The following is a 26,083-nucleotide window of genomic DNA, read 5'->3' as shown; positions in this document are numbered from 1 at the left end:
CCCTTGCAAACTTTGCGGATTTTTGAAAATCAAACGCCCAACAGTGATCACAATTAGGTAAATATGTAAAATACTAAATTTAGTATGTATTTAGAAGTGTAGGGAAAAGAACAATTGTTTCTTGTTTCTCTAAATCTAGACCTGCTGCAAGTGCAAAACAAAATGGTAGGCGCCAAATGCATCTCCAAGGGTCCAAATTACAGTTTGCGACGTCCTAAAAGTGTGTCAGTTTTGTATGATGACGTTTCAAGGCGTCTTTTTCGCGGCCTAGAGAGTAAAATTATTGGAACATTCACCTTACAGCCCTGACCTGACACCTTGTGATTTCTCTTGATTCTCGAGATTAAAAGACAACAGTTCTGAAGCAACTGACAAGGTGTAAGATTTTTGTTTTGAATGATTCCATAGAATACGAAAATGTATTCAACTTTGCAGAGCTTGTAGCCATACCAACCGAAATTTCTATAAATAAACTCCCCTAACCTAAAATGTACAAATTTTCAAAATATGTATTTACAAAGCACCCTTTGTTTTATAACATTGGGGACACAATTGCCTTTCAGTAATAATTGATTTGTCGCAAGTAGTTTATTTGTTCATGCTTTAGTTTTCTCGTTTGTCTTTTGCAGCACTAGAGTTTTCTCCTTTTTATTGCCGCACGGTAATCGTCAACGTAAAATGTCAATTACAACAATGGTAGCACAAAAATAAGTTTGTAGTCAAGGAAGCTGTGGTTTTTCCTTTTTCCAAACGTGGGTCGTCTATTCAGTTGACAGATCCGTTAAATATATAACCCCATTTTGATCGTAGATATCTTCATTGGTTGTGATAAATGACAAATTGAAGTTTTCAGTTAATTTTATGTTATTTCCCCGACTCTTTCAGCGCTTTCTGAAATGCGTATTGATGGTTTTCCACTTCCGCTCCTTCGTCCCCCACTTCCCGTTTCATGAAATATTTGACAGCTGATGAGGCTACTCCATACGTTAACAGAAACAAAAACAAATAGCAGGCCACTTGACCACACGTTTTTTTGAACGCACGTTACTAATTTGTAGATTTTTTTATCTGAATGGTTCTAAACGTACATCTTCTTATTTAACAATTAGCCAGTGATGTGTTATGATGATAGAAGGCGTTTTTCTTCTGGTGTGCCTCAAGGGTTTATTCTTGGTCTTCTCGTCTTTAATCTTGTGTACGATATTGAATATGGACGATATAGTCATCAGAAGAAGAAATTCTTTTAAAGTTATATATTTATTTAACCATTTCGAAGTTATAGTTACTTTTAAATATCTATGTTTTTTTTTTTAATTTTAAGAAAGCAGTGGTTCACAAGTAACAGACTATGTCAAAGTAATCGCCAAACAAAAATATTTTCTCTTCTAAGGATTTAAGATAGCTTCACATTTAGAAATTCTGTTGGTGTTCATTTTGCAAAAAATACCTTCCATGCCGTTGATACGTTCGGTGTACCAATTGAAGAAACTCTTCATTTTCAGCAGAATTTTTTCCAACAAGTATTTGGTATGACAAGTCTCTATTGAAGTATTCTAAAACTGTGGATCTAGCATTCTGAAAGAGATGCGAAAAAGTCTTTCGTGTTTATTGTTAAGTTAACATTTCTTTTGTTATTTTTCTTTGACGCTTTTGCAGTTGATACTTAAGTCATAATTACCAGTTACCTTTGTTGTCTGCTTTGTAAGGTTGCCTTCCATGTCGATGAGTAAGAAGCTTTCTCCTGATTTGTTTTTATGAGAGTTTACATTAACAATGAAGAAATCTTGACTGGCTTTGTTTCTACGTGTCGCACATACAATTTCATATTTAAATATACAGTGAGTGAATCATTTTACAGCAATTTGATGAACTGTAGTTTGTGCTCGTTGTAGAATTTATTAGTGCGAAAGTAGTTTCTCTTTGAAGGAATTTTTCCGTCTTACTGAAAACGGAATGATTATTTTTAACTGATTGTTAATCGGCATGAAAGTTAATTAAGCAAGAAGTTTATCGTTATAAATTTTCAAAAGTTTTCAAAATATGTAATGTATCTCGATTATAAGATATTAATCTTAAGGAAATCTTCCACAAAAAGCAAATTACTCCATTTGTACTACATTTCGTAAACCAGTACATCCAATAAGTTAGATAAGTGAAATGATTTATTTTTATCAAATGAACTACCTACTCGTTCCACACGAATTCAATGGGGTTAAGCGCACGGTGTAACGCGGTGCTTTGGACGTATTTGCGTATCCAAAACTGGCAACAGGGAGAATGATCGAAGCATAATAATACCCTCACCGTATAAATAAATGTAAACGTCCGAATCTCTACTACTGGGAGTACCTAAAAATAGAGTAATCTTTATCTACGTCCAAGGTTGAAGTAGGTACCGTTTGGCAACGTGATAAGTAATAAATCTACTTTTTTAGTACAGTTGTATCGTCTCGGAATTTACGCTCGACAGTGTCGTTATCGCTTCGAGAGTAATCTGCTGACATCCTTCACCTTTTCGAGAGGATGTAGCGAATTTTGCAGTCACTTTACAGATAAGAATGCCCCAATCGGTTGTTCTTTATGTAACGTTTCAATTTGACGAGTGTATTTAAAATTGAATTTTGCCTGGTGTTTGGACTTTGCCAAACAAATCAAGTTCGAGCTGGCTTCCACACAATTTCGATAGGACCTAGTTTTGCTTTTGCGCTGGCCCGATTTTAATTTCCTTCTATCTGGTCTTATCTTTACGCACCATATTTTACATCCGTAACGACTTCTTAATTAAACGATTCACCAGTTTTGCTATTATCGCAAAATGACTCGTTATATGTATCTGCATATTTCTTCTGTTTGGGTAAATTTAATGGTTCAGACCGATGCTCACGTCAAGACGGGATTTCCGTCTTGTTTTTGGTCTTGGTAATTAATTTTAACATCTACAATTCCCCAGCTGCGCACTTTCCATAACTGCTTCAAAGGTGAACCTTTTTTTAAATATTTTGTACAACACGATTTCGATTGAAATGCAACCGAAGGATTTTATCTTTCCAGTCCTTCACCTTTTCACGCGGATGGAGCGGTAGCGTTGTTATTGAAAGATAAAAGTTGCAACGATTTGAATGCGAAACTGATTTGGGTCAGATTTGGAAGATCCAACGAAGAAAGCGAAGCGGACTGGACAATCTTGCTTTGAAGATTTCGTCTCGAAACTTGCAAGTTCTCTTGTTGTTCGGTGGAAGATTCAAGCGGCTTCCTGTTTTTTTATGTTTTGTTTTGTTTCTTCTTTCTTCAAGCGGTAGACACTCCATCGTAACGTTTTATGTTCGCAAGAAGTTGTAAATTTGCGAGTCTCCAGGGACGGGAAGAAATGGCAATAAAAGTGTTTTTACCTACGTAAATATTTTACGACGATTCTAATGGAACGTTTCAGATCGATATCTTCAATAATAAAATCGCCATCTTAGTGTTGGCATAAACCGGCACCACATAACACTTTAAAAGGCCAACAGAATCGGTTCTCGTTTGCAACGGACAAATATTTCGGCGACATTGACACTATTTTTTCCGGAGCAGCGAATCGAAGATGTTCGCTTGGACGAAATGAAATCGTCAAAATATCCATCGCATCGGATATGAAGGTGGTTCGTGACGAAACCTCACACCTGTACGAAATTAACGAGGATGGTGCCAATTAGCATAATATTGTTGAATGGATCCGGTCGGTGCAGTAATGGATGCGCTCCTATGGAATAACGTATGCAAACACAATTCCCCCCGAGCTCTAACACGCCAGGGGACGTGATCCAGAGGTGCCGATAAATCAGATTTGGACAGGACGCTGCTCGGACTCACACTGCATCGGTGAAAAAGAAGCCCAAGAATGGGAGCTGGTCCTGTGGCTCGTGAATCATCTCCGAAACGAGCATTATTATTATCGAATGTAGCTGTTTAGGTTTTAATTTATTCCGCTCAATCATGTTAAAAATAACTGGAATTTTACTCGTGAAATTTATTGCGCCTATTAATCAAGAGAAGAGTGGGCAGAGCACTCTATAAATACGTTTTTATTTACCGATTGATAATTTGTTGCAATTCGACAGTTCGGACAAATTTAGAACGAACAGGAGGCCCTGGGGAATTGTTCGCCCCGGGAGTATTTTCAGCGTGACGGGCGTAGATTTTAACCTAACAGGGGAGAAATCGAGTCGTGAGGAGGTGTGACTGGCGCCATCTACCGGCGGTGCGACTGAACGCAGTCTGGAGTTGTGCGGAAGGGTTCGAGTCTCGCACCACGGTTTGTCAAGAAAGCTACAGATGTGTTTTGAGATTATGCCAAAAGTCTTCTGGGACCGTCTCGTTTGTCCATCTTCGCTCTATTGGTGTCAGCTTCGTTCCATTCGTTGGCAAAATCTCTAAACGCTCATCGCGGTGTCTCGATTCGTTTCCTTATTGTTGCCTGTCCTGTTGTTGATTCTCGCGTTATCCGTTCCATCATTTCCCGTTGCAGCATTGTGCGGTTGTGCTTTATCTTGCACAATGTCGGAATTATTAGGCGAGCAAGGGACGAACGGTATATCCACCCGATGCACGACAACAGATTGCAAAAACTGAGTGCTCGAAGCGATCATGACAAACTGACACCCATCAGAACGGACCGTTATTTTCGTGCGATCGTTATGACGTGCATGTTTCTTCCATCGCACACCGTCCAAAATCAATTTTTAACAGTTGGATTCGCGAACACGTTTGCAATCGACAAGTCGTTAGTGTCCGACGGTGTGAAAAAGGTCAAGCTTGGCAGTGGTGTGAATGGTGTGATGGTGGTGGTGGTTTTCAAAACCGTGGGATAGCTGTCCGAGATGGTTTTGAAACTGGTGGTGCAGAACCAAGTGATTGGTTGCAAACTGTTGATGAGTCTTCTGTTGATTGGACAGCTCAAGAAAGACGAAATTGAAGTAATAAAAAAATGGTAACAGTTGCCAAAACCAATTTGAAATCGTATATTGTAGAAAACTTTTGACTAGATTTTCACCAATGCAAAACCTTGCCTGTTTTGAAAACCATTTAGTTGAATCATTTTTTGCTAAACTATCGAAACCGTTTTTATCGTTTTAAGCTGCTTTAAAAAATGAAAATGGTTTAAAAACTGAAAAAATCGACTAACCAGTTTCTTCAAATGGATCACAAATTGTCACCCAATGAATAATATTCAACTGCATTAACGTAAACATAGACATAAGAATTTAGACTAATGCTGCCAAATTATGGAGATTTCAAACCGTTCACGATCACAGTAATAACTTTTCTACGGTTCAGATATGGTAATGGTTTTGAAAACCATTTCACAACCACTACAAGTTTAGTATAATGCTGTCAAATCGTGGAGACTTTAAATCGTACAATATTTAAAACATTGGCGGTTTTCAAAACCACCACAGGTCTGTAAACCATCTGCAGTTTTTAATTACTCTCTGAATTTCTATTCACCTTTGAAATATTTCTACGGTTTGGTAATCGTGAGGGTTTTCAAACAATTTTTACAATAATTACACAACAATGGCGGTTTTCCAGACCGTTATAGTTCTGTAAACCATCTACAGTTTTCTGTAAATTTCTATTCTAGTTTAAACATTTCTACGGTTTAGCAATGATGGAGGTTTTGTAAGCCATCTCATAACACCTTTCACAGCTTTAAACGAATGTTGTCAAATTGTGGATATTTAAAACCGTTCCGTATTTGATGGTGACGGTTTTCAAAATTATCGCAGTTTTATAAACCAGCAGTTTGAAATTTTTCTGTAAATTTTTATTCTACTTCAGATAAATATTTCTACAGTATAGCAATGATGAAGGTTTTCGAAACCGTTTCATAACCTTTACGGTTTAGACTAATGATGCCAAACCATGGAGATTTCAAACCGTTCAATATTTAATGATGCCGATTTTTTAGACTATTATAGTAGGCAATCTGCGTTTTTAATCTTTTCTACAGTTCAGAAATGGTGATTGTTTTCAAAACCATTTCACAACCATTGCAGGTTTAATGGAGATTTTAAATCGTACAATATTTAAATATTGATTTTAAAACATTGGCGGTTTTCAAAACCACCACAGGTCTATAAACCATCTGCAGTTTTAAATTGCTCTCTGAATTTTTATTCACCTTTGAAATATTTCTACGGTTTGGCAATCGTGAGGGTTTTTAAACAATTCTACAATCATCACTGGTTTAGACTAATGTTGTCAAATCGTGGTGATTTAAAACTCATTAATATAACGATGGCGGGTTTTAAAAAAAATTAAAAATTTCCATTTAAGTTCAAACATTTCTACATTTTAGCAATGATGAAGATTTTGAAAGCCATTTCATAACTTTCACAGATTTAAACTAATGTTGTGAAATTGTGGGATATTTAAAACCGTTCAATATTAAATGGTGACGGTTTTCAAAATGATCACAGTTTTGTAAACCAGCAGTTTTAAATTTTCCTGTTAATTTTTGTTCTACTCCAAATAAATATTTCTACAGTTTAACAATGAAGGTTTTCAAAACCGTTTCATAACCTTGACAGGTTTAGACTAATATGCCGTCAAATCGCGGAAATTTAAAACCGTTCAGTATTCAACGGTGACATCAAAACTCAAAACCATCACAGTTTTGTAAACCATAAACCATTGCAGTTTCAAACCTCCCTGTAACTTTTTGTTCAATTTGAAACAATTTTACAATCATCACAAAGCCATTTCATAACTTTCCCAGATTTAAACTAAACCGTTCATTATTTAATGGTGATGGTTTTCAAAACCATCAGCAGTTTTAAATTTCCGTGTACCTTTCTTTTCAACTCTACATTTTTACAGTTCAGCAACGGTGAAGGTTTTCAAAACCATTTTACAATATTTAACGGTGACCGTTACAGTTTTGTAAACCATCTGCTGTTTTATATATCCTTGTAAATTTCTAATCAACTTTAACCATTTCAACTGTGAAGGTTTTCAAATCCACTTCACAACCATCGCAGGTTTAAAAATAATATGCAAACGCTTTCGGAGCCACGATGTCTAAATGTAATTTTTTGGTTTTGTACTTTTTGCTAAAACCGTTTAACTGAAAGGTCTTTTAGATTTGACCCTTTGCCATGTCAGAAATGAGTTTCATTTGCTTCCAACATGACCATCATTGCACGCCTGCCCGTTCTCTTGCGATTCCGTGCCGGGAGTTAAATTCCCATGGACACGCTCTGTTGGTCCCACCACACGGGAATGTTTTCCCATAATCGATGAAGATATATCGAACAAATTGATATTGACGACGTGCGTAAATACTCGGGGAAGTCGACAATTATCTTCGGATCGTTGATAGTCGGACTGGTGGCGTCGTCGAACACATGAAATTATCGTATTTATCGAGGAGTACTTTTATCGATGATCGGCAAAATGTTCCACCGAGATGACTCTCTTTTGCGAATGCAGGAAATTGCGTCCGGTGATCCGTAAAATTTATCGAAACCCGCATACCGACGTGCCCACCTCTCTCCGTACGATTGAATGGGAGAGTGAATTTTGTTTAGACAATTCGACTATCGGTTCTGTAATGGTTCATCCCGGACGAGATACGATGGAAAATGTTCAACGGTGCGATAAGTTCCTATGTGTCGATGATGTGAACGAGGTTCGGTGTTGTTTGCAACGTGATGACGGATGGAATTTTAACAAATGCGATCTCTGGTCTAGTTTCAAAAATGACAGAATGACGGGGAGGACACAATGGAACTGTTCGAAACGGTGAGCATTGTTACAAACAGGATGGTAACGGGCCAGGATCGAAACGTTTTTCATTTTGTCTGACACGTTTTTTATTTGTGGTGAGAGAGTGTCTTTGTAAACGTCAAAAATGCTGCAATAAGGAGATGTCAATCGAATTGTTAGTTGCATTAGTTATTTCTCATCTAATAATAATAATTTTCACATTTGTGTACCACAGGGATCAACTTTGGGTCCATTCTTATTTTTGATCTAGTTATATGCTACTCTTTTTACTTGTCAATTGATGGTATGATTGCAGATTCTAAATAATCTCTCGTTAAGAGTTTCATTCATAAAGAAATGGGAACAAAATTAGAAGAAAAAACAAAGAAAGTGGAACTTGCAAACATGTAAGAAGCATAAAATATGTGTGAAATAATTTAATAGTCCTGTATCTACGTAAAACATATTTGTGGACGTAAAAATTTCACTTTGTGTTAAATCACCAGAAAAATTGGGTATTGTTCCGCTGTTCTTTTTATTACGAGAACAATGTCGCTTAAAAAAATTACACGATTGTTTATTCAATTACATAATTAGTTATTGTGGATACGGTCCGCAATTAGAAAATCGTGTTCGAGTGAGATTTGCTAGTGTAGACTCCAGACATTTTCAGTTGGATCTAGATCAGGTGCAAATCGTGCCTGCTCGTTGGAATTCGAAGCGCGAATTCGTAGTCACTTCTTACGATTCTCACCAGTTCCGGAACCTTCGAAATCTGTTGCGTAAACCTCCAAAGATTTATCGTTTTACACGATCAGAATCCACAATTAGACAATAGCATTGGGCGGTGTAGAGTCCAGACATTGTCAATTGGACTCAATTCAGGCGCAAATGGTGCTGTCTCGTTGGTATCGAATCCGAGATGGTCACATTACGATAAAACAGGATAAGGCAACACACGTAAGCGCAGATTCCTAGTCATTTCTTGCAATCTCACCAGTTTCGCCACCCCCGAGTTCTGCTGCCTACTCCGTCAAAGTTTTATAATTTTGCAGAGTTGGAACTATTGTTGTGATTTCTTTTGTGCCAAGCCCCATTCACGTTATGGGTACGGTCCAGAACTATAAAAATGCATTGGCCGGTGTAGAGTCCAGACATTTTCAATTGGACCCGAATCAGGTCTTTTCGTAATCGAGTTCGAACGATAAAATAGGACAATCCAAAATATGTATGGACAAATTCACCGCCACTTCGTGCAATTCTCACCAGTACCACCACCACCCCCGGGCTCTGCTGCCTACTCCTTCAATGTTTTACCAATTTACACAGTTGGATCTATTGTTGTGATCTGTTTTTGCCAAGCCCCGTTCGCATTGTGGGTACGGTCCACAATTGCATCGACCGGTGTAGACTCCAGACATTTTCAATTGGGCTTATATCAGGTGCAAGGTCTCTTCGGAATCGAGTCCGAACCGGTGAGCTGACTATAAAATGGAATAAAGCAAAGTATGTAAGCCAATTAGGTGGAAATTCGCAGTCACTTCGAGTCCCGCCAGCTCTATACCGTGTGTTGCTTTAAAGTTTTATTTATGGCACCGGATCCTTTTTTAATTAATAAAATCCGAGTGCGGATCGCCGTCCAGCCATTCATTTCGTGTGTCATCCGCAACACAAACTCCACTTTTTCATCGTTTTTTTTCCTTCTCGTCCTCCTCTCTTAAAGAGATCATCCAGTTATTTACGTTCAGTTATTCCGACATCGCGTGCGGTTTAGAATTTAATATTCCAGCTTTGGTAATCTCTATCGTGGCGGCATTCTTGATTCTTCACGGTATCGTATGCACCAATTTTATCGTTCTCTCTGGGTGCAATATAGATTTTTCGTGGAGCTTCCGTTATTTTATTTATCGCACGTCCGATGGAGATAACCGTGCGGTAAATCAATTCGACAGGTTGTCGGGACCGTTTTTGCCATTTTTCTCCTCGCTCTAGTCGTGTGTGGTTAATCTGAAAAATCGAATTTTCCAAATTATTCCATTTGGGAATTTTTTCCAGTCGATTGAAATTAGAGCAATTTTTAGCTTGTCGCACCAGTAAATTCACAGTCACGATTTCAGATTTTCTTGCATGAAAACTCGTTTTTTTTTTGCAATTAGAACGTGATTGTTCCCGGAACTTAACTAAATTTGTAATTAAAAGTATATAGATTTTTTTTCTCCTGCAGGCGAAACCAAGCTTCATCAGTTTACCTGATATGTGTCGAATTATTGAATTCACGTGGAACATTCGTTGTTAAATTCTTGTAAATGCTTCACTTCTTTGCTCCCGCATTTTCCCCTCTTTCCATTCCACCTTCATCCCCCAAATATTAATTAATATACAATGAGGGACGATGACCTACAGATCACGCTTCAAAATACAACTTTTTAATTGAATCCAAGAAGTTCATTTAGGTCGTACCGAATCCTGTTATTTAACTAATGAGCAGGGTCCCAACGGGACAAAAGTTTGATAAATGGGAAGATCACGCGAACCGAAGAAGGAAGTTTGTGGGTCGCGTCTGTTTTTCTGGACGTTTCAAAACAGAAACGAAGGTGATTAAGGGGGAATTAAGTCGTGGAGGTTAGAGGGGGCGTCGGTGATAATTAGTTTCTCTTTTTTTCTCTCTGTGCGACGGAGTAATTTCCATTGGAATTTGCATGCGCATCACGGACTGGGGAGTTTGGGAATATGGATCTGCTTCATCTCTCGAGCTAATTAATCCGGAGGCGGTCCCAGGGGTGGCGACGTGGCGTGTTAAAATCTAATTTTTGGGAGTGTTGGAGATATTTTTAGGGAAACGTTAAATTTGGATTTTCGTCGTGTTTTCTCTCCTGTTTCTTTTTATAGGTTTTCTAAGCTGACTTACTTTTGAAATACTTATTCTACATTTTCTATTATTAATTATTAATAACTAATTAATCTAATAGATTTTTCGAAAGGTAGGCAACCAATAAAACGACTCTGTGTAGCAAGTATACATTTGTGTACGATTAAGCTGAGACAGACGTTTCGGTAAAACAAAAGATGAGGTAGCAAAGATGTTTTCTTGTTGATCACTCTGTATTTTCCCTGTTCTCTTTTTTTTCTATTTCGTTCTCATATTCTTTGCTAACGGTTTATTTCCGTATTGTACCTTATTTTTAATTTTCTCTTCTTCCCTATTTTTTTTTTTCGTCTTTCTTTTTTGTTCAATTTTTTTCTTACAATTAATCTTCACATGTTTCACCATTTTCAACATTTCCCTTGAAGTTTATGATCATGTCATTGCTTTTTGGCGCCAGAATCGACATCTTTTCTCCCTTCGAATCTTCATTGCTTCCTACTCACCATTTCATTTTTCTTTGCATTTTTTTCGACACGACAGGACGGTGCGAGACCACACATCGCAGACGTACGTCCGTCCCACGAACCGCATCTCACTCTTGGGTGGTAGAATTGGTGTGGCATCGAGACCACGTCGGAAAAAGTCAACTCTTCGTACCCTTCCTCCGCGGTTTCTCGAGGTGAGGTCTTTGTCGAAGACCAGCGGGAATTTATCGAATCGACTGCAGTCGACGTCCGCCACGGCGAACCTTATCGCATTAAATCATCGTTAATCTCGCGTTCCCCGTCTTAATATTGTCTTTGGGGTTATCCCACGCTGGGTCCGGCACGTTGATAAAACCTCGCCGTGCCCCGGCACGATTTAACGACATCGATTTATTTTCCCCGTCGCGACAGCGTCCATCAGCCGATTCGTGAAAAATAGTCGAGATGCAGTTTTTTTTCGTTTCGTTTTTGTTTTCACCCATCAGATATGGTTCGGCGAAAGCTCGACCTCCGCGGTTAATTAAAAACTGCGTCGAGGTGGTTTTTCTTTTTGGCGAGGGCGAGTTGGTCCCCCCAATTATCGATGGATCTTCATCGACGTCCAGATAAAGTCGGATCGTTTCGACAGCTGCACGATGGATCGTTGGGTGTTATTAGGTTGCGGTGGGCACTTGATCCGTGATGGAAAGATTGCGTGCTGGGTTATTGTCGGTTTTGATAATTGTCGCCGTGATCATGCCAACCATGCAACCGTGAATGACGATTGATTTTAATTTGTTTGTTTGTTGTTTGGAAAAAAGCGAAATTGAATCTAACTTTTTTTTTGTGTGTGAAGGAAACGATCTGTGTAGTTAGCCTGCTGCCATATACAGAATTGACAAAAAATACCACTTTCAATTGTTTTCAAATGAATTTCATACGCGGATGACGTGGAGATTCGGCATCCCACACTCTTGAACCTGAAGTTCTGTCATGAACCCCTTCATGACCGGACCAACGTCGTTGTTGGCTTTCTTTCACACTCTAACCCTTCTGTTTCTTTTGGCGAAATACACGTTTTGGGAATATTTTATTAAATTCGGTTGATTGCTTCGAGGTAGAGCTTGTTTCATGGAGATGTACACACCATAAAACTCCGTCAGAAACCAAATTGAGCTGGCGCATGTGCATTACCTTCGTATTCAGCAGCGGCGTAGTGGGTGTTTTTGGTTGTTTTCGTTGGCGCGCCATTTGCCGTACAATGCAAAACTCCAAAATGTACAATACAACCCTGCTTAAAATATTACCTGCTAGTGGTAAACTGGGATTTATAAGCCACGCAAGATCATTAATTTAAAGTACCATAAAATTTTACGACCTACAACCAAATTGAGAAAACAATACCTCACTGGACTACCCCCCTCCCTATTTGCTTTGCCCCGTTTTTAACTCCTCCCCATATTTTAGGAGTCTCAAAATCTCCATTCTCTGATTTGGTACTTTATTTGGTACTTCTATCAGGCACGTGGTGCATTTTATCACTCGTAACTTTTAGTTTTCCATTCTGTTTCGACAACAGTAATCGTGAAATATATTGCCGATAACGCTAATGTAAAGTTATTGCGAATACGAACGTGTGTGGAAAGGTATTCGTTCTGTAGCTTGCACACATAATATTTTATCGGGTAAAATGTCAATAAAAAAAATAACTACGTTATATAAATATTTAAGCAGCTGATAAAGAAAATGCAGTTGTTTGTCTCGTCAAACTCGTTATTTCGATTTTTTTGGCTCGTTTTTTTATTCGAATTTGTAAGATGGATCTTTTTACGAGATCGTGTACACATCGATCGTTAAAATTTTAGTTCCATTTCGTTAAGATAACAAAGATAAATGTCAGAATCCTTGTATGTATTAGGTTTCGAAATATTCAAATAATAAAATAAATAGCTTTGGTTCTAGGATAGACCCTTACGACTTTCATTAATGATGAAACATTCATTCGCATATTGCAAATTCGAATTTTAATGAGTTTGTATCTTTTCGAGTGGTTTGTTCAATTGTCTTATCTACAATCCAAGAAGCAATATCTGCTGATGTAAAATCGAAGTTTTGAATTTAATTAATGTTTCTTTTATATATAGGTAAAAGTTAGTATCGTGTGCATACAGTGCAAACAATATGTTATATAAACTGATAATATTGATCCTAAGATAGAACCTTGAGGAACTCCAATTGAAATATTTTTGTGTTTTTCAATTACTATCATGACAGTGAATTGCTTTAGCTTTCTAACACTCCAATATCTTGTTGGTTCAACTGACCTGTGTTTTAAAATTCCAAAATAACTTTGATTTTTTGCTCTCCATATGCAAGCTGATGTTTGTTAATTAACCATAATTAGCTTGAAACCAAAAGACCAGCTTAATCTCTGTTTTTTGGTAGTAAGAGTGGCCAACAACTTCTCCAGATCTAATCTCATTAAATTTTTTCTCGTGGACTCTTGGTTATTGTGGATTTTCTGTTACAGCCAGCATCGTATCATATAAATCAGTTTCGTCTATATTTCGTACAATTAAGCAGTCTACGCGTGACTCGCGAGATCACCAGATCTGCTGACTTCACTGGATTTTTCTCTTGTGGATCTTACATCATAACCAGAATCACACCGTGAGCATTCTTGTCATGTTTCAGACGAAAAACTAGTTCAGAGAACCGCAAGTAGCCAAAAAGATCTCCAGATTTGAGTCTGTTGGATTCTTTTGGATGCCAAACAGTCGTTTGGACATTGTTCAAGTTTTTGTAGATCGATTCTAAGTTGAGACAATTTTACTGCTACGTCTTCGAAAAGTCGTGCAAAATTGTTAGATTACCTGTCGAGTTTACCTTTACTAATATCGTCTCCACATAGTGTTGAAAAAAATTGAAGATAAAAATAATTGGAGATATTTTAATGTACCTAGATTAAAAATAAGATTGATGCCAAGGTGGTACCTATTGTTTTTTTTTTTTTTCTGTAAGGAGGAGAAAGTCTAAAAATATCTTTGAATTTTGTTATCTTTCCAAACGCCTCAAGCAAGCTGATTCTTGTCAACTAACCATAACCAATTACGAACAGTCCTCTTATGGTTGAGACCATAAGAGGACCAAGGGTTTGAATCTTCTATTATAACCAGTACCAATAGTTACGATGGAGATTATGAATCTTTTTTGTTTCCTGTCACGTTTACCTTTACGAATATCGTTTCCATATGGTGTTCAGGAAAAGTCAGATAAAAAAAGTTAAAAATAGCATTGCTTCGGAAATGGAACCTTGAGAAACTGATTTTTTTTTGGAGAAGTAATTTTCTAACAGAGCAATATCTTATCGTTGTTCAAACCGATTGGATGTTGCAATGATGTTAAGAGAGAGGTCCGAAAATGTCTCCAAAAGCACATCTTGACTACTTGACGGTTGAGACAGAAGATGATAGCAAGGGCTCTTTAAGAGGCCAACAAGATCTTCAGATTTGATCCCATTAGATTTGTTATTGCTCAGTTTCTTTGGATTTTCTGTCATGATTAGAACTATGTATATCATTAGCAGTCTGTCACGGTTCAGAACAAAATACCACCTTAGTCTCTAATTAGATAAATTGAGATGACCAACAAGATCGCCAGACCTGATTCCATCAGATTTGGACATCACAGTTGTTCAGACGTCTAAAACAATAAGCTAGTGCCAGTTTTGCAAATGTTTTTGGATTTCCTTTGTTTCTGTTTCGCGAATCGCGAATCAATTCCGAATCTCCGTTGCGCGAATCGCGGCGCAGCGCTCATTTTTTGTGCCACTTTTTTTCCGTCAATTTAATGACACGTTCACCCATTGCGATTAATGACGTCCATTATGACAACTGTAATTTTATAATCAAGGACTAAATAATTTATGCGGACAGTGAATCGTGTTGCTTATTAATTCAGCTCTGAACAATTACACCGAAAGTCTACATATCCTGTCTGGGATTCGTGTTTGTTGTTCACCATTATTACATAATAAAAATTCCACCTACTTCGTTACCGGTCCGATTCCAAATGTGAAGAAAATTCGAGGCGCGCCCATCGAAAGAAATCGAACGAGAACGCATCGATTGTTGGAGTGTGTTCGATTTCTCTTGTCCGGTTCGAGACGTCATTTTTTTGTTGTTATTGTTGTTGGTGCGCTGCAATAAACATTTTCTTATCTGGTCCGCTATCTAATGTAAATTTCGACACGACGAAAACTTGCGGAAGCTGTCAAGGATACGAGGATCGCTCTACACCATTAATTATTTTTGTTATAATTAGTACGATAAAAATGTACTTTGGTCGTATCTAATGGTCGGGATAGGTTTTTTCCCGAGCCGCGTTCCGGTCAATAAATCAGCGGTAGCGAAGTTTGGTGCGGGTAAATTCCGGCACAGGAGTGTGCCGTGGTACCGGCGTGAGAATGAGCAGCAAGGGCGAGTTTTAATTGACCACACGAGTCAAATCTACGTTTATGGAGTCACCGTTAGATCGCGAAGTCGACTCGGTTGACCCCTAGCGATAAATTCCGTTCCGTATAGAGGCATCGATAGAATTTGTATTGGCACAATAATGTCCATAAATATTTATTTCCTGTCCTGCTGGGCGTGAAGATTGCGTTTAATATTATTTATGTCCGTTGTTCCAGTCTTGCTTGTTAATTCGTTCGTCTCCTTTCCGCGCACGTTGTCGTCTCATTTTCGTCCTTTTCCACCAGTTCCGTTCTCTTCTCGTTTTATGCATTTTTTTCATGTTTTTTTCGATCGTGATTTCTGTTCGTTTTTTTTATTGGTGTAAAATGGTCTGCCACATTATACAGTCCATTTGGACTCTCTCGAAAATATGTTTTTTGCAGCATCATTAAAAAAGCATTTGTTTTTTAATCAATATTATGCGTTCTTTTTCGTAGTGTAGAACAAATTATTTTATTTTACACTTTGGTGCACTTGCACTTGATCAAGTTTCGCTTGATTTGCTGCAGAAATGAGGAGAATGAAAATTAATTTCTTGCGGAATACTTGACACTGTTTCATTATCACTTTCACCATCATCGTCTTCATTCATTTCATGGAAATCATTGTGAAGGAAGAACTCGATCGTGTCATCAAATACATTCCAGATCAAGAACGCTTCGGAATGTCATTTGGTCTATTTAAATTACATGTGCCGAATGACAATCCAAAGCACTGGAATTTATTTGATCACAGGATGTAGGTGCTCACTTCAACGTGTACACAATTTTTTTTTAACTTTTAGCTACTTTTGGTTACGCAACTACGGTAGGAAATTAATGCTACCTGAATCATATTTTGAGGTTTTATTAATTACCTGTTTCGTAATAATGTTATTTTGCACAGACTGTGATGTTGCAAAAAAATTATGTACACAGCTTGTACACGAAGCGCTTTTGAAGGCGTGGGATTACACCAGTTGTAGCTCTCGTGTGTGTAAATTTCCCACTTGTAAAAAATAGTAATGCTTCATATACATGCTGCATAAATAACTAGTCCTCATAATATGTTTACCAATATTAATTTTTTATTATGTTATACATTTTTCTTGGATTTACACATCAGATATAAATTTTGTATTCATTTTCTTACGGTGTTTTCTACTCTTTTATTCCAAAAAATCTAGCGTAAATTTATGTATGTATAACATTGTATCAATTTAACAATCCCAGTTTTAACATTTTTTTCATGTTTTAATTTTTATTTAATTTGTTATTTTATAATATCACAATATATTCTTATCAAATCTATACCATTTGAACTTGGTGGACCTGATTGTCTAAATTTGCGTTTGTGTTTTTTTTCCTTTCATTCTACAAATCCACTTAATTAATTTAATTTGGTTGCCAAGACAAGTTTTTTGTTTTTCTTTTAGATATCTGATGTGCTTTCCAAAATATTCCTACTTTTTCTATTCAAATATTTTTTTCTTTGTGTCGAAACGCTTCCTAAATTTTATTTAGCAAAGTAACTACATATGTATTTACAATTTTTTCTCAAAAATTCTTTGGGATTCTTTGATTTGTTTTTTTGTTCCTTCTCTTAGGGTTTCTTATTCCTTCTCTTAGAGTTTTTTTTATTTATCTTATTTTTTTTTCTTCCTCGCTCTCAGAAACACAGAAAGTGTGATAATTGAATTTGCAATATCATAATCTTCTTGTCACTTTTTCCCCTTCTTTCATTCAAATTTGTTTTGATTCATTTCTTTTGGTATTATCTTCATGTTTTTTGCTTGTTTCATCGATGTTTCTTCTACTTCTTCTACTAAACAATCAAGATATCTTGCCTTTATTATTTCAATTTAATTAAAAATGGTAGGTATCTTCTTGTTTTTAATTCTTTCTGCCTATGATTTTATTTTTTATCTGCGATTTTTATCATCAAATATTTTGCACGTTTTGTCTTTAGTGTTCCATTATATTTCTCTTATTTCTGTCTCATTCAAGTTTATTATTGGAACGCTTGTTTAATATTTTCAATCTACTAATTACATTTTTTTTACTGACATGTAATAGTATATTAAAACATGAGTTTTATAATAGCTTATTAACGCATTCAAAACGAATGCGCTAACAGCTTTGTTAAAACAGCAAATTTGAAATTTTTTTTTAACCAATTATAAGTACGAAGGTATTGTCGTTGTCTGTAAATTTTTATATTTCTTTGTTTGTTTTCTAATTTTATTTTTGTCTATTTTGGTCACCTTTTTTTGTTGTTACACCAACATTTTTTGTCATTAATCTTCTATTTTTCCTCTTAATTTATTTAGTATGGTGTTGTTGTGGACTTTCCCTTTTCTTATTATTTTGTATTTATATCTGCCTATTTCACATACCTATTCTTTTATATGTAGTATGCAAGGTGTATCTGAAATACGTGTTAGTTAATTTTAACCAGTGGAAGACTTCGGCAATTTACGAAAATTTTCTCTGACATCTTTCAAAATTTGTGAAAGTTTTCGTTTTCCAAGATAACACCACCCCACCCCACCCCCTATTTTTACCAAAGGAGTCGTTTTGTGTGATTAACTAGTGTCTATTTTTTTGTAACCATGAGAATTTAATTTTGATAATTTTTTATTTATTTATAACAATGTAACTTTTTTGACAAAGATTCCTTTCTATAACAGAACATTTTCGCTGTTACCCATAGGCGGGTATTCATTTTGATGGCTAATTTATTCTAAATTTTAATTCAATTTGTGAAGCTTTTTCCTAAAAATTCAAATAGAAAAAACGTTTCATTTAACAAGCTCTGCTACGTGTTAAAATAACATACGCATTTCAGATACACCCTGTATATATTTTTTCTTGTTTTTTTTGTGTTATGTCATTTTTTTAGGCAAACACATGCTTCTTTTTCTTTCATTAAATTCTTTCTTTAAGTTATCCCTCTTAGTTTCCTAAAAAATTTCTTCTTTTTCTGATTCTTACTCACACAGGATTTTCCATTTACCTTTTCTGTATACATACTATGTATATCTACCATATTTTTATTCTCTTTTTACTGCTTTAATAATTATCTATTCAATAGTCGTTCTTCTTTTTTATCTTCTTTTATTTGTTTTTAATTGTGTTGCTAATTTTCTACTGTTTCTTTGTCTTTTTTACCACACATTCTTCTTTTTTCTAGGCTCTCATTGTTTTTTTTTTTAAATCACTATTTCTTTTTTCTTTTCCAGCCTTTTCTGCTCATTTCTAAACCAAATCCCCCCACATTCACAATTATCGTTTCTCTTCTCTCATCTTTATTTCATCTTTTTTGTCAACGTTTTTTTTCCCATGGTTTTTCTTTTGCTCCTCGGTCCCGCTCCCCGACAATAAATTCCGTTCCGTATATAGAGACATCGATCGGGGATTTATATTCGCACAATAACGACCGTCAAACAAAAAACTAAAACAATGGCTAATGATAATATCACATTTTGGGCCGCGGCCGGACCTCCGGAATAATTTACAGTCTCGATCTCGTACCCTTATCGCTCGTCGATCTCTCTGCCTTTGCGGTTTTTTCGTCGGTCCCCGGTTATTAACGGCAATCCGGCATCTCGGTCCTGTTTTATAATACACCCGGTGTATCCGCGATAACCGTGATAACTCACTTCACTGTCACCGGTGCCGACGACGATTAATGGACGCGTTTAATAAATGGAACGGCCAACGAGGAGGAGGAGGAGGAGGAGGTTTATCGTCCGGTCCTCGTCGGCAGGAATGCAACTTTAATGGACACCCGGACCACCGAATGCACTCGCCTAGGATTTGCATTGCAGATGGGGTCGCTCCACAACACAGCAATGATGACGAGAGATTAATATTCCGCCGGACCCTCACAATAATAATAGTGATGATGAAGAACGAGGAAATTTTGGAAATTTGACCGGAAGTATCGACGAGGCTGAGTCGGGGAGGATGGTAATGACAAAAAACGCACCGGAGTTATCGATCCGGGTGAGCTTCCGGGGCGACGTAAATCTTGCCGGGAAGAACGGCGCGGATCGAATCGCCGCCACCTCCGTCTCCATTAGGCGAATCTTGCGTTTTTCTGATTTCCCCCTCGGGTACATTCATCGCGTGCGATAAATCTCGGCGAGAAAAAAATCGCAGCGCGCGTGAAAGCGACTAGGTGAGAGAAAAAAAAATTACTTATTGCGCCTTGTCGGGTCGATTAATTGGCGGCTTTCTAAATTGATCGGCGTCTGCAACGAATTTTCGAACGGGACTTGGGGGGGCTTTGTTATCGGAGTATTGTCTGTGCGGTTTGTTTCACGCTCACTTAAACAGATTACTCGTGTAGGTTTTGCAGGGGACGAGGAGGAGAAAGTTGTGTGGCGTGGGCTGGAACTCTTTGAAGGAAGAGTCGTCGAACGGAGATTGTACGTTTGAAGGTTCGGGGTTGGGGGTGGCTCGGGAGTTGTTCACATTTTGACGAGGAGCAGGCGAAAAGGGAGAAAAAACAGTGTTTTGTTACTGATGGAAGTGGGAGATGAGGTGTGCGGCTTAAGGTGGACGCTCACTAGGTCACGTCGTACGCACGCCTCGTAAATTTCTTCATGTCTAGGTGGCTTTGATATGTTCGCGTCTTCATAAATCAAGCAATTTTTTCACTCCGTCTTCGCGCAGACATTTCCAAGGTCACAGCCCATGAGATAATCCAACACCTCTACAGTGTTATTACTGGTTTAATAATTCGAACGATATTATTCGTGTTGGTTGTTGAACACCAACCGAATTAATCTCAAATGGTCGGTTTTATGACATCATCACTGTTCACGTTTGTGGTTTTGGTTTGACGTCAAGCGACACGATCGAATTTGTGGAAGAACATTTATTTCGATTTGTTGGATGCGTACGATGCGGTCTAGTGGACGGTCTGTTTGTTGTTTTGCGCCAGATTAAGTTTTGAGCGATTTCAGATCCTTAGTTCGTGGTTTGTAGTGTTTTAATGAGTATTTACGCAACAAGTGCACGTGAAGTCTGCACAACGAGGCCGTAGGCCCAGTTCGCGTCATCACGTATGTGCTATCATACCTAATGTTGCATCCCACGTGTTGACGTTTATCCACGATCACTGAGAATGTTATAAAAACGACATACATTTATTTGAAAAAAAAAATAAAATAAAACGTTAGATAGAAATAGCCGTGATTTCAAAATCTACATAAGCAACAGAATTTATAGATTTTCGTTTTTGTAATAATTTGCTAGGGAAGAGCGAATTGTTTGAATGAAGATGCGCCGTCTTCAGAAATTGAAGTAGCAACGCCGATCAAGAATGACGAGTCAGATGTTAATTAGCATATTTAATTTTTGTCGGTTTTTTACTTTACGGTACGGCGTGCGGTAAAGCAAGTACATAGTTACTTGTCTGAAATGAGTCAGATACATCTGATATATCGTACGGTCATAGGTAACGGATATTTATGATACTACAATCGTGAAAAGCGATTTGAACGTACTATCGCGGCCATCCAAAAGTGAACGTTTTTTTTTTAATAGTTTGATATTTACTTTAAATCATAGGCGTCCTAAAATGTCAAAGTTTGACACTAGCGATAAAAAATTTATTGAAACTATTTTTTTTAAATGCCACATCTCTCTCCGATGCAAACAGCTAGGGCTATTGCAAAGCTAAAACCAAATTGGTCGTTGGCTGCTGTGGCGAGAGAATTACATTGCAGTAAGACTTGCATCTTCAATATAAAGAGGGGTTGGCAAGAAAACAGGCTTGAGAGGCCAATGCGAATAGGTGTTACAAAGGTTTCTTTACTAAAGTTTACTTTCACTTTAATAATGTATTAATTACTTCTCAGTCTCATTTTTATTATTACAACTTTTCATTATTAAATAGTAACGCCTGCTGCACGAACGCCAATGAATACAGCCTGATTTAATCTAACGAAAAATACGGAAATTTTCGCAAGCTATCGTTCACTTTTGGATGGCCGCGGTTGTACTATTTACACTAGTGTCGTATATTAAAGAACGAGTTTTATAAGGGTTGATTTGACGCACGAGTCCTAAGTGTAGAAAACGACCCGCAGGGGAGTTTTCTACTGGACGAGTGCGCCAATGCCCATATAAAACGAGTTTTTTATGTTATTTTTTAGAATTTGCACCATTGTTTTAATTTTTAAATAAAAAAAATTAAATTTTCAAATTCTAGGGAATTTTGTATTAATTGGTAATTCAAGGTAACGGATGCAACTACATCTGCAACGTATGTTAAAAAGTAGAGTTTGAACATTAATATTAGAAGTTTTTTGGTGTAACAATAATACACTGAAATATGTATTGATAAAAATTTTCTTAGAGATCTATTAAACTACGAGTGCTTTAAGAGACTCCAAATTGAATACAATAATAGACCTATTAGAGACGCAGATTGTCTGGGAAGTTTCAACTGTTAAAAAACGTTTAAATACATATTTTGATGTTTCGTTGAATGATTAATTCTATAAAGTGTCAAAGTACGTAAAATTCCAGACTTCTATTTAGAAGGTCACAGCCCATGAGATAATCAAGCACCTCTACCTCCGAAACCGTGTTACAAAATAAAATTGTTTGAATTTTCCCAGCCCCTCGCTTTTCTGCATCGTAAACAAAATGTGGACCACTCTCGCGTTACGTAACGTGCCCGATGAACTGTGCCCAAGCTTTAAAAGCTGAACTTCAAGTCAAACTCACAGAACTGACGTTCATCTCGAATTATCTTCTGGCTCGGTGAACTGTTTCCAAAGATTAAAAATAAATGTGCAGCGGTCGATTATTTCAGTCACCGTATCGAAGAACATTTTTTTCCCGCTGTTATCTTTTTTATTTTTACTTGTTCAATTTAACGACGCAAGAAACATTTCGACGTTCCCACCTGCCACACAAAACAAATTTCCATTTTCACACGCGTTCAGTTGTCTTGTGGCGCGTTTACACACATCGACTCTTGATCACCGGAATCACATAAAACAGAAACGTTGTGTTTTTTTTTTTTTGAGAGAGATCATTGACGTGAAAAATGTTTCACGCATCGCTTTTCACAATCGATTATTCGTTTAGAACGTGATCGTCTCGTCGCTTTGCGTCCCATCTATCTCCGTTTATTTTATTCCGCCAATAATGAGAAAATAATGAACGTCGGGTTCTGCGGTTTTCTGGTCTAGACTGGAAAACCGCCGGGAAATTTTTTTCATCGCTTCAGACGCGCCGAACAGATGGCGGCGATCGAGCTTTCGTTTCGGACGACTGTTTGACAGATAAATATTTGCTCGCAAAGGTAAATTCCTCCTGTGTACACTCGAAGAAACGTTATAGTTCTAATTCCTAGCAGTGGAACGGTCTGTATACAGAACTAAAAGCTCGCGGTAAACAAAATGTAATGGAAACAAGTGACGGTGTGTTAGTCCTTGGAAGGAGAGCTGAGAGGCGCGTCTCGGGATCGAGATGGTAATGAAGCAGAAAGCTCTGATGGGTTTGTAATTTTTCGGTTTTACGTTCCGGGTGTTGGGATCAATTTGTTGCGAACGCGTCGGGGAGATCGGTCGGAGGAAGTACACGAAAAGGAGTCGATCGATTAATTAATTTCGATCAAGAGTCGAGATCGCAGTGTGTGCCTCTGTAATATACATAATTTGACATCATCGGTGAGAGGTAATAAGGATAATGATCTGTTTTGCGGAAGGTATGGTAGTAGGTCTCGGTCGGTTTGCTCGCTTTTTTCGATGGAATGTTCGTCTCGTTCGTTCTCGTCAGTAAGGACGAGATGATTTTTTTTTCTTATCGAGGATTCGATTTCTCCATTATGAAAATTGTTTTTCCGGCTTCGAGTTCGGATTTATCTCTGCGAGCTTTTTGAATTCGCTACGAAGCTAATGAGCGGTGCAGACTTCCTATTGAAATTTTATTTGTGCGGTCCGTATATCCTGTGTGATTAATTCATTTCAAATCAGGAGTGTTTTGGAATATCATTTGGTTTATTTAAATGTTGTGTCGAAGCACTCTTAATCTGAAATTTATTTGATCACACCATATTTTCGTACAATTAGAATATTTTAAATAAATAAATAAATATTTCTTCGTATCCCACCTCCACCCGGCGGCACGGCAATTTTGCCGGAGTACATACACTATTACGGATAATACTATCAAGTAATAGTGCAGTGCTTATCAACATAATTACCGGCGTCTCGCCTCCACATTTTGACTTTTTTGTGTTTTATGTTCTGTGTCAATGTTAAGGAATTTCCTCACGATGTGACATGAGTATAATAATATACCTTTTTGAATTTCAACCACCAATGTGTTCTCTAAGTCCAAAATTTTTAAATTTTTAAAAAGAGATTGCGGTACTATTCCTGTTGCTGAAATTATAAATGGTAAAATCGAAATTTTTTCTAAACACCAAAGATTTCTCATAGCAACGGATAGTTCTAAATATTTATTAATTTTTGTATTATATGTTTCTTATTACTATTCAATGAACATGCATAGCAAAATATAAGATTATAATTGAATTCATAATTACATTTTTTTTTAATTTCACTATTAATCAATTTAAAATATTTTAGATCTACATACTTTGAACTTTGAAAGTTGTGCAGATACATATTTTAACCAGTGGCGGAACTCCACAATAGGTAACGATTGAGCCAATAATGCCTTATACAATGTTGATATTTTTCGAGAAAACGGGTGTAAAAGTTTTTCAAAAAAATTTTTGGAAGCCACTGAATTTTACGAAAAAATGGGTAAAAAAAAATCAGACTTTTTTTAATCATTTAATTCAAAATTAAGTCACTTTGACGAGAAACTCAATTTAAATCACAAATGTCTTTCACCAACCTGAAGAAAACCGACCTATGGCGAAGCCCGTGGACATTCACGGCAAATCTACGACGAAAGGTTTCCTCAAAGGATTCTTCCCAATGCACGAACCTTTGTAAACGTTGTACAGCATCTTCGCGATTTCGGGCGTTTCGAAATGAATAAACGCGATCTTGGTCGCCAACGAGGCATTTTGAGCAACGTCTTTGATGTTTCTTTTATGCGTTTTCTCACAATTACAGTCTTTTTACTTTGTTGTTTAAGCCTTTGTTGTTTTCTGAATAAGTTGCAGGTACTATTTTATCAAAAATCCATGATGAAACTCAAAAAACTTTAACGATAAAAATCAAATATACCCCGAGTGACAGGAAAACTTGACATTTTAGGTTGGTCGTAGTCGTATGTCACAACTGCCTGCGAAATTTGATAATTTTCAGCGGTTCCCAAACAAACTGATTCCTTTGATTCTCTTGTAAACCATTAATATTTGTAGTTGGGTTATTTAGCCTTTTTTAACACACTCGGGTTAAAATATCTGTACAACTTTCAAAATCAGACTGTATAATAAAACTACTGATCCATATTCTATTCATTGTCGAATGTTTTTATAACTTATTAATGTTTAAAAAAAACCATCGACTTTCATCTGAATGGTCCCACATTTCAAATTTTTTCTCCTCTTTGGAACTTTTTTCGGTGTAGACTTTCTTAAACGATTCCGTTTTTGTCTAGTATTTCTTCTGTAAATAGTATATTAGCGCACAAGAATTAAGCGAATCTTTTTTTAAGAGTCAAAAAATCATAAACAATTAGCTTAAGAACTTTAGATTTAATAATTTTTTAATTTTCAGTTTTCCCGCAGCATATTTTCAGCTTTAAGGTTTATTTTTCTTTTTGTCTTTTTTTTATAATTGCAGTCTGTTTTGCCGGACAACGAATTTTTTTTAAATACATTTTTGAATTTTCGGGACCTAATCTTAAATTGAAATTTTTATACAGGGTGATTTTGAAAGTTGTGCAGATATTTTAATCACGAGCTACTGGCTTCCTGTAGAACTCGGAAAAAATATTTAAAAAATTCTATGTCAAAAAATAAAATGACATTTATTTTTTGAGGTACATTTTTTTTTTAATTGCTTTTAGTTTTCTACGTTGTCCTACAACCTCGTAGGTAAAATTTCGGCACATTTTAAAAATACACCCTTGTATATGATGTTTTATAAAATTTACGCCAATGCGAAGTAACCTATAGGAAATATGCTTTAAAACAAGGAAACCGCATTTTCTTTGTTTTTTACGCCGACAAATTAATTTTTATGATCGTAACTACTTCTCTTGCAATCTTTGTTTGAACTTATTTCAAAATACATACAAATACATAAAATATTTGGAAATGATTAGAGAATCACCAGAAATGTGAATATTAAATTTCTCCTACGCAAATGTCAATTTTCAACTCAATTAACCATCGACTGATTTATTTCGATAGTTAAAATCCAATACGTCTTTTGGCAATTTTTTTATATCGATTCGAATCATATTTATGGCCCTTTAATTTTCCGCCCGATTAAACCAACACAATTTTTTCATTAAACTTTTAACTCTTACATTGTATCGACACTTTTACGTTGTATTTTC

The 26,083-nt window shown here is 36.7% G+C and overlaps 1 protein-coding gene across 1 annotated transcript in view; it reads left to right on the top strand.

The window, feature by feature from the left end:
• Positions 1 to 26,083, top strand: part of LOC138136170 (mannosyl-oligosaccharide alpha-1,2-mannosidase IA-like) — an 81,906-nt gene that overhangs the window by 1,031 nt on the left and 54,792 nt on the right. The window lies entirely within an intron of this gene.

The sequence above is a fragment of the Tenebrio molitor genome, chromosome 8, assembly GCF_963966145.1.
Source record: "Tenebrio molitor chromosome 8, icTenMoli1.1, whole genome shotgun sequence".
Taxonomy (NCBI): Eukaryota; Metazoa; Arthropoda; class Insecta; order Coleoptera; family Tenebrionidae; genus Tenebrio; species Tenebrio molitor.
The sequence above is the reverse complement of the archived record's forward strand: the minus strand, read 5'-3'. Positions and strand labels throughout refer to the sequence as shown.